Consider the following 14,233-nt stretch of genomic DNA (forward strand, 5'->3'; position numbering starts at 1 on the left):
TTTTTTGTTTGTTTGTTTAACTGATCATTATGTTGGTACAATCCCTAGTCTGGTAGTACTTAGGCCAGTATAAACATGCCTTTTACCAAGATAGCTTATTCTCCTTTCCGTATGGGAATACGCTGTACTGATTTAAGTGCGTTTATACCGATATGTCCATGCTGAGGGATCATGCCACCTGCTTTAACTGTACTGGTATAGTTACAGTGGTACAGCTTTTGGATTTAGACAAGACATGATACCAATGAGTTATATTCTTTTATTGATTAAAATATCAGATAACCCAGGTTCAATCAGTTTATTAATCGAAGATAAATCAGCACAATGCAGAGAGGTTATACATTACCAATCTCTGGGAAACAGTCCTACAGCATCCAGCCTGTCCCAAAATGATTACAGAATTTTGGTTTATAGCCTGCTTGTTTACAACAGATGGAAAATCAAAAAATTACTCTGAATTAGCACAACCCTTTTCTCTTATGTGGCTTCATATATGTTTTGCAAAACATAGAGGTGGCTGTATCAACGTGACCCATTACAGATGCAGTACAGTAACTTGCAGGTGGTGCATATCTTACAAGCGTCACCAGAACATACATCTTATTTTCTGACAGATTCTGTATATACAAAGAACAGAACTATATGTACAAAAACAGATTGCAACAGTTTAGTTACTAGTAGTTTTTCACACTAAGCTTAGCAGGAATACAGTTCATAGTTCTGCAATTTAGAATATATGATATATCTTAATTGTTCAGTATTAGCTATTTTCTTATTTTAGTTGCACAACACACCTTATTCTGTCAGACTTGTGGTTACATCAAAAAAGCTATTTACATATTTTAGTTAATACATCTGTTTGCAAGAGCTGATTTCACAGTCTTAGTACAGTTCCATTCTTTAAATGATGAAACTACCACTGCAAGCATGAACACTATAGTTTCTCAGGCTGTAGTTTTCCACTTCATCTGTGGTCTAGTCATAGAGTATTATAGGACTGTGGTTGTCTTTGGTCATCACCATAATTGCACAGATAAGAGAGAGTGGACAAGGCATGGGACTGGGAGTCAGAAACTCAAGTTCCAACACTGGCTCAGACATTGATTCTGAGCGTAGCTTTGGGGAAGTCATATAACTTTTCAGTATTTGGGGGTTTTTTTGTTTGGTTGGCTGGCTCTCTTGTCTCCCACCCCCAACCTGTAAAATGGGGACAATTACCTAACTCACACGGGTGTTGTGGGGAGTCAATATTTGTATAGCACTTTGAAGATGTAAAGTATATCAGTGGTAAGTAATGCTGGTAACTTCAAACTTGATATTAGAAAAAATATGGTCATGTATGTGAGTTTTTAATCTGAAATTAAAAAGATGTTCTGTCACCCCACAGAACTGTACACTGCTAATGTTTCACTTGAGCCTTGTGTGGGACTGTTTTGTAAGTCTGCAAGTTTGCAACCTGTAGGACAAACCCAAATTATATTTTCTCTTCTGTACCATAGGCTTCTGTGTTTGTTGTTGTTTTTGTAACACATTGCCAATATAGTCAGTGTAAATACTTATTAGTTTTATTTAAGGCCTTCTCCTAAAATGTGTGTATGGGTATATGCTCTGTATAATCCATGTCTACTCCCTTCCAGGGGTTTTGTTTTATTGAATCTCAAACAACAATCAAACATGTTCTACAGCCAAAACTTTCAGTCCAAACGTGGCTGGGGCTAAGGTTTTTACTTCCAGAATCTCTCTGTACCAGACCTTAGTTTCCGTGCCCCTGAGAGAGTTTCTTTAGGTCTTTCCTTTATTCCCTTTATGTCTTAATTGGCATTTAATGAATATAGCTACTGGTACGGCATTAAAAAAAAGGAGTACTTGTGGCACCTTAGAGACTAACAAATTTATTTGAGCATAAGCTTTCATGAGCTACAGCTCACTTCATCAGATTCATGCAGTAGCTCACGAAAGTTTATGCTCAAATAAATTTGTTAGTCTCTAAGGTGCCACAAGTACTCCTTTTCTTTTTGCGGATACAGACTAACAGGACTGCTACTCTGAAACCAGGTATGACATAGTAATTCCACTGCACCTTCATGCAAGGTACAAGCACCTGATAGCACGTCTTATATATATACATAGAATATGGCACATTTTTACAAATAATTTTACTTTTTACAGCAGTCTTCATTCAGGCAATGAAAACACGTTTATTAATTAAGTCGTATAGGAAAAATTCTAGTTGCCTGGTGCAAGTCACTTTTTGATGGGCAAGTAAAATATCATAGAAAGGATGGATTAGTAGATTTTATGTCTGGGCTTGTATGTTTTCATGAACACCTTGCAAGGCTTAATTAAGTCTTGCAACATCCTTGCACAGTAGGTATTAACATTTCACATTAATCATAATTAATGATGCACTGTGCGTGACAGATTTGAGACCTTGGAAGCATGAAAATTTCAAAAACCTATTGTATTGGGATGTGCAGATACAAAAATTTATCACTAATCCCAGTATCTATAAATGCTAGCAGTGTTGGTCCCAGGATATTAGAGAGACAAGGTGGGTGAGGTAATATCTTTTACTAAATCAACTTCACCCACCCATCTTGTCTTTCTCACATGTCATTACATGGGTGATCCAGTCTTTATAGTGTACTTGAATTTTCAGAAAGCCTTTATTTAACAAGGTCCCTCACCAAAGGCTCTTAAGCAGTGTAAATTGTTGTAGGATAATAAGGAAGGTTCTCTCAGGTATCAGTAACTGGTTAAAATATCAGAAATAAAGGCTAGGAATAAATGGTCAGCTGTCAGAGTGAAGAGAGGTAAATAGTGGGGTTTCTCAAGGATTTGTACTGGAACTTGTGCTGTTCAACATATTCATAAACAATGTGGAAAAAGGGGTAAACAATGAGGTGGCAAAATTTGTAGATGATGCAAAATGATTCAGGATAGTAAAGTCCTGAAAAGAGAGATGATTGTAAAGACTAACAAAGGGATCTCACAAAGCTGGATGACAAAATGGCAAATGAAATTAAATGTTGATAAATACAAAGTAATGCACATAGGAAAACATGATCCCAACTCTTAATACATCTTAGAAAAGAGATAACTGAGGGAAGGATATGATAGAGGTCTATAAAATCATGAATGGTGTGGTGAAAGTGAATAGAGAAGTATTATTTACCCCTTCACTTAGCACTGTGACAGGATCCACGGGGTGCTGCGTCCTGGAAGTGAGGTTCTGCTGTGCATCCTTGTGCCTCCAGCCTGGGCTGTCTCTCACAGTGCTTTGCTAGTAACAAGCAGTAGACCGATACAGGCTCTGCTATCACTCAGGACAATAGCATGTCGAGCCCCACACCCAGCTCAATTTCATGAATGCTCCCAAAGCCACTCATGAATCACACAGAGAAAGGCAAAAAGAAAAGTAGTGCTTGTGGCACCTTAGAGACAAATCAATTTATTTGAGCATGAGCTTTCGTGAGCTACAGCTCACTTCATCGGATGCATACAGTGGAAACTGCAGAAGACATTATATATACACAGAGATCATGAAACAATACCTCCTCCCACCCCACTGTCCTGCTGGTAATAGCTTATCTAAAGTGATCATCAAGTTGGGCCATTTCCAGCACAAATCCAGGTTTTCTCACCCTCCACTCCCTCACACACAAACTCACTCTCCTGGTAATAGCCCATCCAAAGTGACCACTCTCTTTAAAATGTGTATGATAATCAAGGTGGGCCATTTCCAGCACAAATCCAGGTTTTCTCACCCCCTCCCACCCCCCTCCAAAAAGGCACCAGCCAATCCCACTCCCGCCCCCAAGCCTTGCATCCCCAGACTATCTTGCCCTGGTCAGAAGCCTAACCAGTGTAAGTTTATTACTCAATGTGGAGAGGACATGCACCAGCCTTTGTACCAGAGCTGAGATTTCCCAAGCACTTCAACCAGACCGCACTCTTTTAGGTAAAATGTAAAACAGGTTTATTAATTACGGAAAGGTAGATTTTAAGTGGTAGGCATAAAAGACCAGAGAAAGTTACCAAAGGAAAAAAGATAAATGCACTATCTAAATCTTAAACCATATTATACTAGGCTTTATTTAGATCAGCAGTTTTCTCACCCCACTGGATGTTACAGTTCTTAATGCTTCTTCTTAAACCTGGACCAATCTCCTCAGATGACCTTCATCTTCTCGGCGTTCCTGTTGCTTCCAGCATAAGTGGGGGAGGAGAAGGGAAAAAGCATGATGCTATAGTCTCCCATTTTATATCCTTAGTCCATGTGCCTAGAAGACAAGACACTTGCCCAGACATGTCCTGGTGGGCTTTGCTGAGTCAGTGGCTGGGCAATCCCCGGATGTGGTATTGTTAAACTGAGTCATAGAGTTGATCAATCTCCATTATGTGGTGCTTCTGCAGCCCTCATTGAATTGTAAATCCCTTGATGACACCTCCCCTGCTGATTAATTGTTGTTGAGCACCCTCCTGGGAGTGGTTTGCCTTCTTTGTATGTCACTAGCAAACTTGCAACATATTTCAGAAACAACCATACAGCAAAATCTCATAATTTGATACATACTAACAATATATGTGTTTTGACAGAACAGTGGGTTTCAGGAGACCACGACCTTTCATTTGACATCTTACATGGCATGTTTTATATGAAATATCACAACAATATATGAATGATATATATGGGGCTTATAGGGTGCCATTTTGAGGTCCAGTATGTCACAGTATATTTTTTTTAGGACAGAAAATGAGAGTCCCATATTCCTTTGGGTATGTGGAAGAAACTTGATGATGTGAGATTGCAGTGTTGCTCTGTGTTGGAAGCACTGCAGGTGCTTTTGGCCATACAGCCAAATTCAGGATTACATTATTAAACTAGAATTTGATGAAAAGGTCCACATTTTGTGCTGCAAGACTTCACATCCCTAAAGTTTTTTTTTTCTCATAATGGGTCTGATCCAGTACTGTTGAAGTCAGTGGGAGTCTTTTAATTTGCTTAATGGGCATTGGATTAGACCAGTGGTTCCCAAACTTTAACAACCTGTGAACCCATTTCACTAAAATGTCAAGTCTCGCGAACCCCCTCCTAAAAATGAATATTTCCAGGGATTTTCTCCTTTACCTGATTATAAACTGTAAAAGCAGTGATCTTGGCAATATAAAATTTTGTTTTTATGACACACATTACACACTATGTATTAATTATTATTTATCATTATGAAAAGTGCAACACTCTTCCAAGATCTCGCTTTCATAGCTTGTATCACTTTGAATAAGCCTATTATATGACAAGGCTCCTATGTTTCATCAAGGAGTAAAACAGCATGAAGGTATTTAAGAAGCCAACTCAGAGTTCTTTCTACACAAACATTCAGGTCTTGAGCAGTCTAGGCAAACAATGCATGTTACAACAAAGCTTAAACTTGTTCTTCATAATAAAAACAATACTAGCTGCCTATTTAATTTTAAAAACAGCAAAAAATATCCACCTCCCTTTCCATTTCTTATAAGGAGTCTTGAAGTTTAAATCTCCTCAGTGTGATAGATATACTTGCTTTGATCTGTTTAGCTCTTGGAAGTCCCGGGGCTCCAGGCTGCTGGCCCTGTGCTGCCCGGGATCCTTAGGGACAGCTCTGTCCACTATTAGGGAATTTTTTTTCCGAGAACCCCCTGTAACATTTCGCGAACCCCCCCAGGGGTTCACGAACCCCAATTTGGGAGCCACTGGATTAGACCCAATAACAGTATGATGATGCACAAGGCTTTCTACCCACAGTAACTCCTCCATCAGTTAGGGCACAATTTGTTTTCCCACTCATCAAAAGCCCTTATCTATTGGAAGAACTGTTATGCAGTATATAGGAAGAATAACCAGTCTTTCTAGGTCATAAGCTTAATTACAGTCTTCTTTTCCCTTCTGGTGCCATTATTGAATGGAGTTCATCCCCACAACCGCTAATTCCATTTTAATCATATGGAGGTCATGAAATGTTCATTAGAAGATGCTGAGATTCATTTATATTGCATTGTCATCCAGTGCAATATGTCTTACAATTTCATTAATAACTTTCAAGTTGATCTGCTCTGTGTTATTTATCACCCCAAAGAGGAATCAGAGCAAAGCTGTTTTCAGCTTTTTTTGTTTTAGATTTGTCAATGCAAATGACAGCTTGTGTTGTAACAGTGCAGCTCTTTGTCAGTCTATGTATGGCAGCAATTGAATAGGAGTTAGAAACTAGTATACTCATAATACCAAGCCTGGGGGGAAAATTACTATTTGCTGGAAGCGTTAGGTTTGTGTAGCCTCCTCTAAATGTCAGAAGATATTTGCTGTTGTGGATTGTAGTGCCTCTATTAGATCTAATTTTTTTTGTATTGAGAACTGGATCAAACAAAGCTAGATTGTTTACACCAGTGTCTCAATGAAGGATTATATAGCAGCTTTCATAAAATGGACCCAGAGCACTTTCCAGATTGTAAATACATGAAATTAAGCCACTTCTCTGGAGAAGCATGGGAGCCTTTCAGTTCTGTTAGCAGTGCTTTCTCGAGGGGGAAAGTAAAGAATAAACTATCCAGTTGAAACTACTTGAGAGAATTTTGAGGTTGGAAGACTTATGTCTGAATTGGAGTATTTAACAGAGCTAATATCCCTACTCTTGTGAAAATATTTAACAACACTTTGTACATCCCACCTAAAAGATGCTACCTTTAGGTAGAAGCACAGTGTCCCTGATGCATTCAGACTCCTGCTGCTAAGTAATGGATTAGAAGGAAATGTGCTGTCCATTGTTATAGTAACATTACTTAGCATTTAGGCTTTTCTTCTATGGTGTCTCCTCCTCGTGCTAATAGGGCTTAAACCTGTTTAGCTGACAATATCTATTAATCCTTGCCTAGAATATTTAAGGAGTGATATTAGCACTGTTAGCTAAAATGTTTTAAAAGTCTAGTGTAGACAAGGCATGCTGCCTTTAACACATACTAAACTCGTCAAGATAGCATGTTAAAGGCATTGTGCCTTGTCTGCTAAAGACTTTTAAAATGTCTTACACATTAGCTAACATATGCTAACATCACACCTTCAATTCTAGTCTACCCAAGGTCTTAAATCATAGACCCAGATGGTAGAACTGGTAGTTTTTGTTCCTTTTCCTGCTATGGAAAATCAGTTCCAATTCTTTTGCTTTCTGATCTATCCTGTTCAATGAATAGTAGCATAGTGTCAATTGAAAGAGCAACAAGAACTGCTCAAAACTCAAATAAAATACTCAGCGCTGGAGCCATTGGCTTTATTCAGCTCATTTTATTTCCATTGTGGTACTTCAGACGTGTTTTTTTTAATTAAATTGTATGATACGTTTAGCTAAACCAATCTTTTCTTATTTTTACTAGAGTAACTGTACAGTCCTACATAAGCTCTGGTGTTTTCAGGCCATTAGAGCACAGAGGTGAAGGTTCCAGTGCGCACATGTGATTGTTAAATAGAGTGGAGTAATTGAGACCTGGGTAAGTGGTATTTCTTCTTCTAAAAAAAAGCCCAGTTCAGCAGCTGAAAGTGTAAGAAAATAAGAATAATCCAATCTGATTGCTGTTTGGACAGACTTGTAGTGATCTAGGATCCTTTCTGAAGACTTATTCAGAAATTTCAAATTGTTTAAAAAGTGTGTGAGCCTCTGGGTATGTGCAAAACCTGGTGTGGGGTTTTGACAGTTGGGTAAAGTAGCCCCAAAAAGCGGGGATGGGGATTTGGCATGATTAGATAAATTATTATATAATATCTAAGGCTCTTGATTAATCACAGTTAACTCACACGATTAACTCAAAAAAATTAGTCGCAATTAATCACAGTTTTAATTGCACTGTTAAATAATAGAATACCAATTTAAATTTATAAAATATTTTAGATGTTGTTCTGTATTTTCATTATATTGTATTCTGTGTTGTAACTGAACTCAGTGTATATTTTTTATTATATTTGCACTATAAAAATGATAAAAGAAATATTCAATTTCAATTCACCACATACAAGTAGTGTAGTGCAATCTCTTTGTTGTGAAAGTGCAACTTACAAATGTAGATTTTCTTTTGTTATGTAAGTGCGTTCAAAAACAAAACAATGTAAAATGTCCCCTGGTATGGTGGTTGAAGCATGAAGGGACATAGGAATCTGTAGCACATCTGGCACGTAAATATCTAGTGACATCCGTGACAATAGTGCTATGAGAATGCCTGTGCTCGCTTTCAGGTGACATTGTAAACAAGAAGCTGGCAGCATTATCTCCTGCAAATGTAAACAAGTTTATTTGTCTGAGCGCTTGGCTGAATAAGAAGTAGGACTGAGTGGACTTGCAGGCTCTAAAATTTTACATTGTTTTATTTTTGAATGCAGTTTTTATGTACATAATTCAACATTTGTAAGTTCAATGGTCAGAAGAGTGCTACGGCTGCAAGGGAGCAGCTCTCCTCCTCCCTCTGCGCTGCCTGCCCAGTAGCCCTCCTCCCCACCCCAGAGCTGCCAGGGGAAGCTCTGGCTGGCAGGCAGTTCGCATCCCTTCCATGCCCACTAGGAGCCCCTGACCCCACTCACCATGGGGCCCCGCGCTCTGTCCTGTGCTGCAGACTGTTTCTCAAAGGGGCTGCCTGCAGCCCAGCTGGTGCTTGTGTTCTGCCTCGGGCGCTGCTGCTTCAGGGTTGGGCGACAGGCTGCCACTTCTCCCTCCTCCCCCCCCCCCCCCCGTGGTAACTGGACTTTTAGTGTCTGGTTCATATATCTGACCGGACTTTCCAGTCGAAAGCCAGACACCTGGCAACCCTAATTATGATAGTATGTGATTACTATACATAAAAGACTGTGTTGTTCATGGGACTGCTGCCTCATTCAGTTCACAGGATGGGTCTGCTGTGGGGATGAATCAGGGTTGCGTAGTTAAGGAGACTGTTGTCTGTGGGACCACTGCTTCATTTCTTGCAGAATAAGGCAGCAGATTGCAGGAAGAGAAAGGATGGTTTCATAGTTCAGGCAGTTGAAGGGTGCTCTGGAAAACTGGATTCTAACCTGAGTTTGCCACATGTTCCTGTGTGATACTAGGCAAGTCACTAAGACCAGTAGTTCCCAACCTTTTCTCTGCCTTGGCACATCTTGAGCTCCAGTGACTCTTTCACCCGTTGGAAGGAAGGGGAGGGGCAGAGGAGCCAACCTGTTGCTCACATAGGAGGGAAGGGGGGAAGAGAAGAAGATTGAGTTCTTATTGGTTTCTCCATCTCTGAAGGAGGCAGGGCTGTGAGGCATATGGCCAATAAGAAGGGAGCTTCCCCCTCCTTCTCACATGTTTTTCAAAAAATTCTGCAGCACACCTGGCTGGGCACTCACGGCTGAAGTCAATGGAATGTGCTTTGAACAAACCTATAAAGTGCTGTATAATGCTAATATTCTTAAACATTCAGGCCCTAGGTGTCTCAAATTGGGCACCCAAAATTAGTGGATACTCTTAATCTTAATCTCTCTGTGCTTTAATCCATGCCTCCATCAGTAAAATGTGGATAATATCACACCTTTATCTCACAGGAATATTGTGCATATAAACTCATTAATATTTGTGAAGCACTCAGATGCTATAGTTCACGGGTGGCCAGCCATGGCTTGTGAGCTGCCTGTGGCTCTTTTACAGTTAAAGCGTAACTTTCAGAGCCTTTCCCCCCCTCCCTCCTTCTGCTGACCAGACTATTTGTGGGAGCTTGGGGCTTCTGCCCAGCCTGGAGGGGGGTCTCTGGGCTTCAGCCACACAGGAGGTGCCTGCTGGGGCTCTGAGCTTCAGCGGGAGTGGAGTTGAAGCCCAGAGCCCCAGCAGGTGTGCCCTGCGGGTCTAGCCCTGAGATTCTCTGAACCCTAGCCCCCCTCATCCCGCCACAGGGCTCAAGCCCTGAGCCCTAGGAGGCATGCCCTGGCTCTCGAACTTCTGAAGATTGTCATATGTGGCTCGGAGGGCCAGTAAGTTTGGCCATTCCTGCTATAGTGATAAGCTCTATAGCAGGGATCGGTAAGCTCCCTGGTGGGCTGGGCCGGTTTGTTTACCTGCCACGTCCGCAGGTTCGGCTGCTCGCGGCTCCCAGTGGCCGCGATTCGCCGCTCCGGATCAATGGGGGCTGCGGGAAGTGGCATGGGCCGAGGGATGTGCTGGCTGCCGCTTCTCGCAGCTGATCCCTGCTCTATAGAAAACCCTTTGAGAATATTAATAATTCTGTCTTCAGAGCAGGATTTGAATAACCTGGAGTAAATAAGAAATGGGACTACACAGTAAACCACAATGAGAAATCAAAATATTGAATATCTTCTCCTAAATGAGGTAGGGGACCTGTGGAAAAAATAGTGTATGATCATGTAATTAAAAACGGTACCGTAATGCACACACATAAGAGGGCCCAATTAAGATTGCACAGGCTACTTTAATTCTGGCACTTCCTAATTGATGAGTTCTTGACTTTGCAAACTTAGTAACTTTTTTTATTACAGATTTTTGTGTGTAATACTAATAAAGCTGGGCTGGGGCTAGTATTATTTTGAAGATCATGTTAATAATGCATTTAATCTGATAGTTTAAAGTTGCGCAGATAACAATCATTTTGCTAAATAAGCTTTTAGTTTTAAATCAAAATAAGCTTTTAGTTTTAAATCAAAATAAGCTTTTAGTTTTAAAATTATAGGATTCTTATGTGGGAGAGCATGAATCCTGTTGTTTAATACAGATTTTATCTTCATCTGTGAAATTTCAGGGAGGGCCTTTTTAATACTTTAATTATCAGTAATTGTGGAGAGTATGTGATTCACATGGGAATTATTTGATGAGCTGATCAGTCATGCCATTATGCTGACTTATGAAATTTAAGCTTGCTTTACCTGTTTCTGTTATTGCAGGTCAGCATGCTGGGAGATCAGGGCAGAAAAATTATACACTTCTCCAAGATAGCTCTTGAGTGTGTGTAAAACACAGCACAAGAATCTAAAATCCAGATGAGTGAGCTTTGTATAAATGGCAGAGAAAAACTAGATACTTGTTTTCACAATTAATTAGTATCATCTTTGGTCAGATGCCACTCCTGAATTTAAAATTTGTTTTGTAGGACTTTCTTGTAGAGACTAAAGTAGGTAACTTTGGAAAGAAATACACTTCTCTTTTACATGTGTAGACAAAAGTTTATCCTTTGTAAAACTATTTTTGTATATCCCAGTACTTTACAGTGCTTTACACTGTTTGGATTCCTGCTTGGGCTTCAGCAAACCAGGCTGACATCGTTGTCTTTTTCTCTGTTTTTATGGCATATCACGTTGACAGAAAAACAAGGATGCACTTTTTGCGCAACTGAATACTGATTTTTTTTATTAATAAAACTAGGCTTGGCAGAACTTGATTTTTTTAAAATTTTCATTTGATGGATAATATGTGTTTTACTTTAAAGCCTTTATTTGTATCAATTTTAAATTTTCAGTTGCATTAAATTATGGGTTGAGGCATTTTTTTATTTTTATCAATTTTAAACTTTTGCAGTTATAGGAAATTATGGGGGGGGTGTAATAATTATTTAATGACAGTCTCTGATAAGTTCTCAAGTAGCATTTTTCTTACTTTGCCTATCTGTACATTTCAATTATTATTGATGGTAATCTTTTTTTTCATCAGCTTGCGTGTGAATGGTGACATATTACCAATAAAAATTGAATCCTTCCAAACCTAAATATTACTTGACTCTGATGCTGTTTTTCTCTTTAAGGAATACGTAATTAAACCAGCAAGAGGGCCCTCCAGTTTGCATACAGTATATAGCTTCGTCTCAAATACAGCTTGGGTTTCTTCCAAGAGAATGTTAAGAATTATTTTGATGTATTTTAGATGTAGTTGCCTGAACTATTGCATTTTATGCTGTAATACTTTAGTATGATTTAAAGCTAAATGATTTTAAACTGGTAAAATTATTGCTTGTTTTTTGCTTAAGTTGTTGTCAAATTTCACAGCCATCTGCTTTATTATTGAAAGATTAGATTTGACAAAGATTTCACAATCTTTCCTCATTAGAGGAAGCATAGCTTAGCGGTTGAAGTACTGGTCTCGGAGTCAGGTTTGGGTTCTATTTCCTGCTGTCATGACCTTAAATAAGTCACTTAACTGCTCTGTACCTCAGTTTTCTCCTCTATAAGGCTTTAATACACTTATGTTTGTAAAGTGCTTTGCGTTTTTTTTCTCTTCCTGCTTGTTTGTTTAAAAGCGAAGCTGATGTTTGTTACTAGAGTGCTTTTGTTCCAAGAACAGTGTTCCTTATTTCCTTGAGGGATGTGTTGTTTCCTTAATTTGTCCTGGTCTTTTTGACCTAAGGCCTAAGATAATGAGTACATTCTGTACCCTGGGTTTTGTTTTTGTGAAGCTGTCATTAAACAAGGTATCCCAGGGTGGTTGGTAGCCTGGGAAAATACTCCCACTTTGTTTCCTTCTCTTGACTTCTTAGCTTTTAGCACTCTATTTCTTTGTAACAACTAGAGTTTGGGAGAGTATGGAGAAAACAAATTAAGTTTTGAGGCCGTATGCAGTGCTTCTGGTGTAGACCTGCAGAGTACTTGCTACTGTAGTAGAAATTCTCGATTTACCTGTCCATCTACTTCACTCTACATAGCAGTTGTTCTGAAGAATAGCAGTGAAGTGTGCAATCACCACTTCTCATTTGCCCCTGTTGTGATCAGGACAAAGGCATGGGACTGGCTCAGCACAAAGAAATAATGAAGCATTCTGTGCCGAAAGTGTGTATGGTGTGCAGAAGACAGGCCCAGCCCTGAATGTGGTATGGTTAAGAGCTTCAATCTCCATGACCCATGTTGTTGTAAGTGTGGCTGATACCACCGCCTATTATTAAGATTGCCTGACGCTTCCCATTATAAGACCCCTTTTTGTGTTCTTTATAACTTTAAACACTTGGGATGGCATATTTCTGCCTCAGATTCCAAATGTTTTGGAAAATGTAAGCCAAAACAGTTCAGCCATTTTCGAAAATGAGGTTAGGGGAAAATACATTTGTTTGGCCCATTCTGGTGACCTTTTCTTTTAAAAGCTGTAGTACACCTATGTTTTGGTGCAGGGACTTGAAATTTGGAAGGACTACATTAATACAAACTAGGTGTCTAATTCATGTTAGTGGGGAATACATGGGGCAGTTACACTGCTACACTTCAGTATGCATTGCAGCTCATACCTCCACAGACCACATTGCAGGGACATGTAGACAAGCCTGTACATTTGAGCAGCTAATTTCTCCAAAGATTCCATCCGCGCAGAACTGAACAGGATTTCCCCTGCGATTGCAGCTCTGGGCTGCTGCAAATCATGTCGGGTCCAGGCCCCTCAACTGAGTGCAGGGAGACTCTCTTATGCTGTCAGTCAGTGGTGGATTAGCCACTGGGCCAACGGGAGCCCCGTTGTACGGGAGCCCCGGAAAAGTTGGCGCCCCTGACCTGCTCCGCCTACCCACCGCTACTGCTGGGGATTGGGATCTGGGTGCTGGGGCTTGTTCCGTTCCACCTACCTGCCTGGCACTCCTGCTGGGGAACAGGGTCAGTGCATGGGGGTTTCCCTCGCCCACCTAGCACTCCCTGCTGGCAAGCCGAGTATGGTCGCTAGGGCTTGCCCCGCTTCGCATACCTGCCTGGTGCTCCTGCCGGGGAGCAGGGCATGGGGGTTTACTTTGCCCTCCCAGCACTCCTGCTGGGGAGCGGAGGAAGCCCCAATGTCCTGACCCCGCTTCCCGGCAGGAGCACTGGGCAGAGCGGGGGAAGCCCCTGCACCCCAACCCTGCTCCCCGGTTGGAGAACCGGGTGGGAGGGGGAAGCCCCCCAACCCTGCTTCCCAGCAGGAGCATAGGAGAAGGGCGGCGGGGTGGGTCCCTACTTGCTTTGGCCCAGGACCCCACAAAACGGTAATCCACCTTTGCTGTCAGTGACTCTTACGCTGTCAACGATCCCCAAGGCAGTGTAGAGGAGGATGCTGCCTTATCTGAATGCAGAGGGAGCAAGGACTGCATCTTTGGGGGAAGGAGAGAGAGTAGATTGGGACAAGGAGCTTGGGGCTGTGGGAGGAGTCTGGCAGTGTGGGGACAGGTAAATTGAGACTGGGAATTGGCAAAGGGAGACTGAGACTGGGAGACTAAAAGATGATGAGCAAGGAAGGAGTCTGGAACTGGCTGG

General features: G+C 40.9%; 1 protein-coding gene across 5 annotated transcripts in view; it reads left to right on the forward strand.

Annotated features, from left to right (window-relative positions):
* The window catches only part of RALBP1 (ralA binding protein 1), a 65,478-nt gene that overhangs the window by 8,498 nt on the left and 42,747 nt on the right, over positions 1–14,233 (forward strand). For 2 of the 5 annotated variants that reach the window (XM_084619001.1, XM_084619002.1), the window contains exon 2: positions 7,405–7,518. The exons of 2 other annotated variants lie outside the window; for them this stretch is intronic. The gene's annotated coding sequence lies outside the window, so the exon portion shown is untranslated. Of the gene's footprint in view, positions 1–7,404; positions 7,519–12,739; positions 12,877–14,233 lie in introns of all 5 variants that reach the window. One more of the 5 variants, XM_084619003.1, reaches the window with a different exon arrangement.

The sequence above is a fragment of the Lepidochelys olivacea genome, assembly GCF_965140295.1.
Source record: "Lepidochelys olivacea isolate rLepOli2 genome assembly, chromosome: 2".
Classification (NCBI taxonomy): domain Eukaryota; kingdom Metazoa; phylum Chordata; order Testudines; family Cheloniidae; genus Lepidochelys; species Lepidochelys olivacea.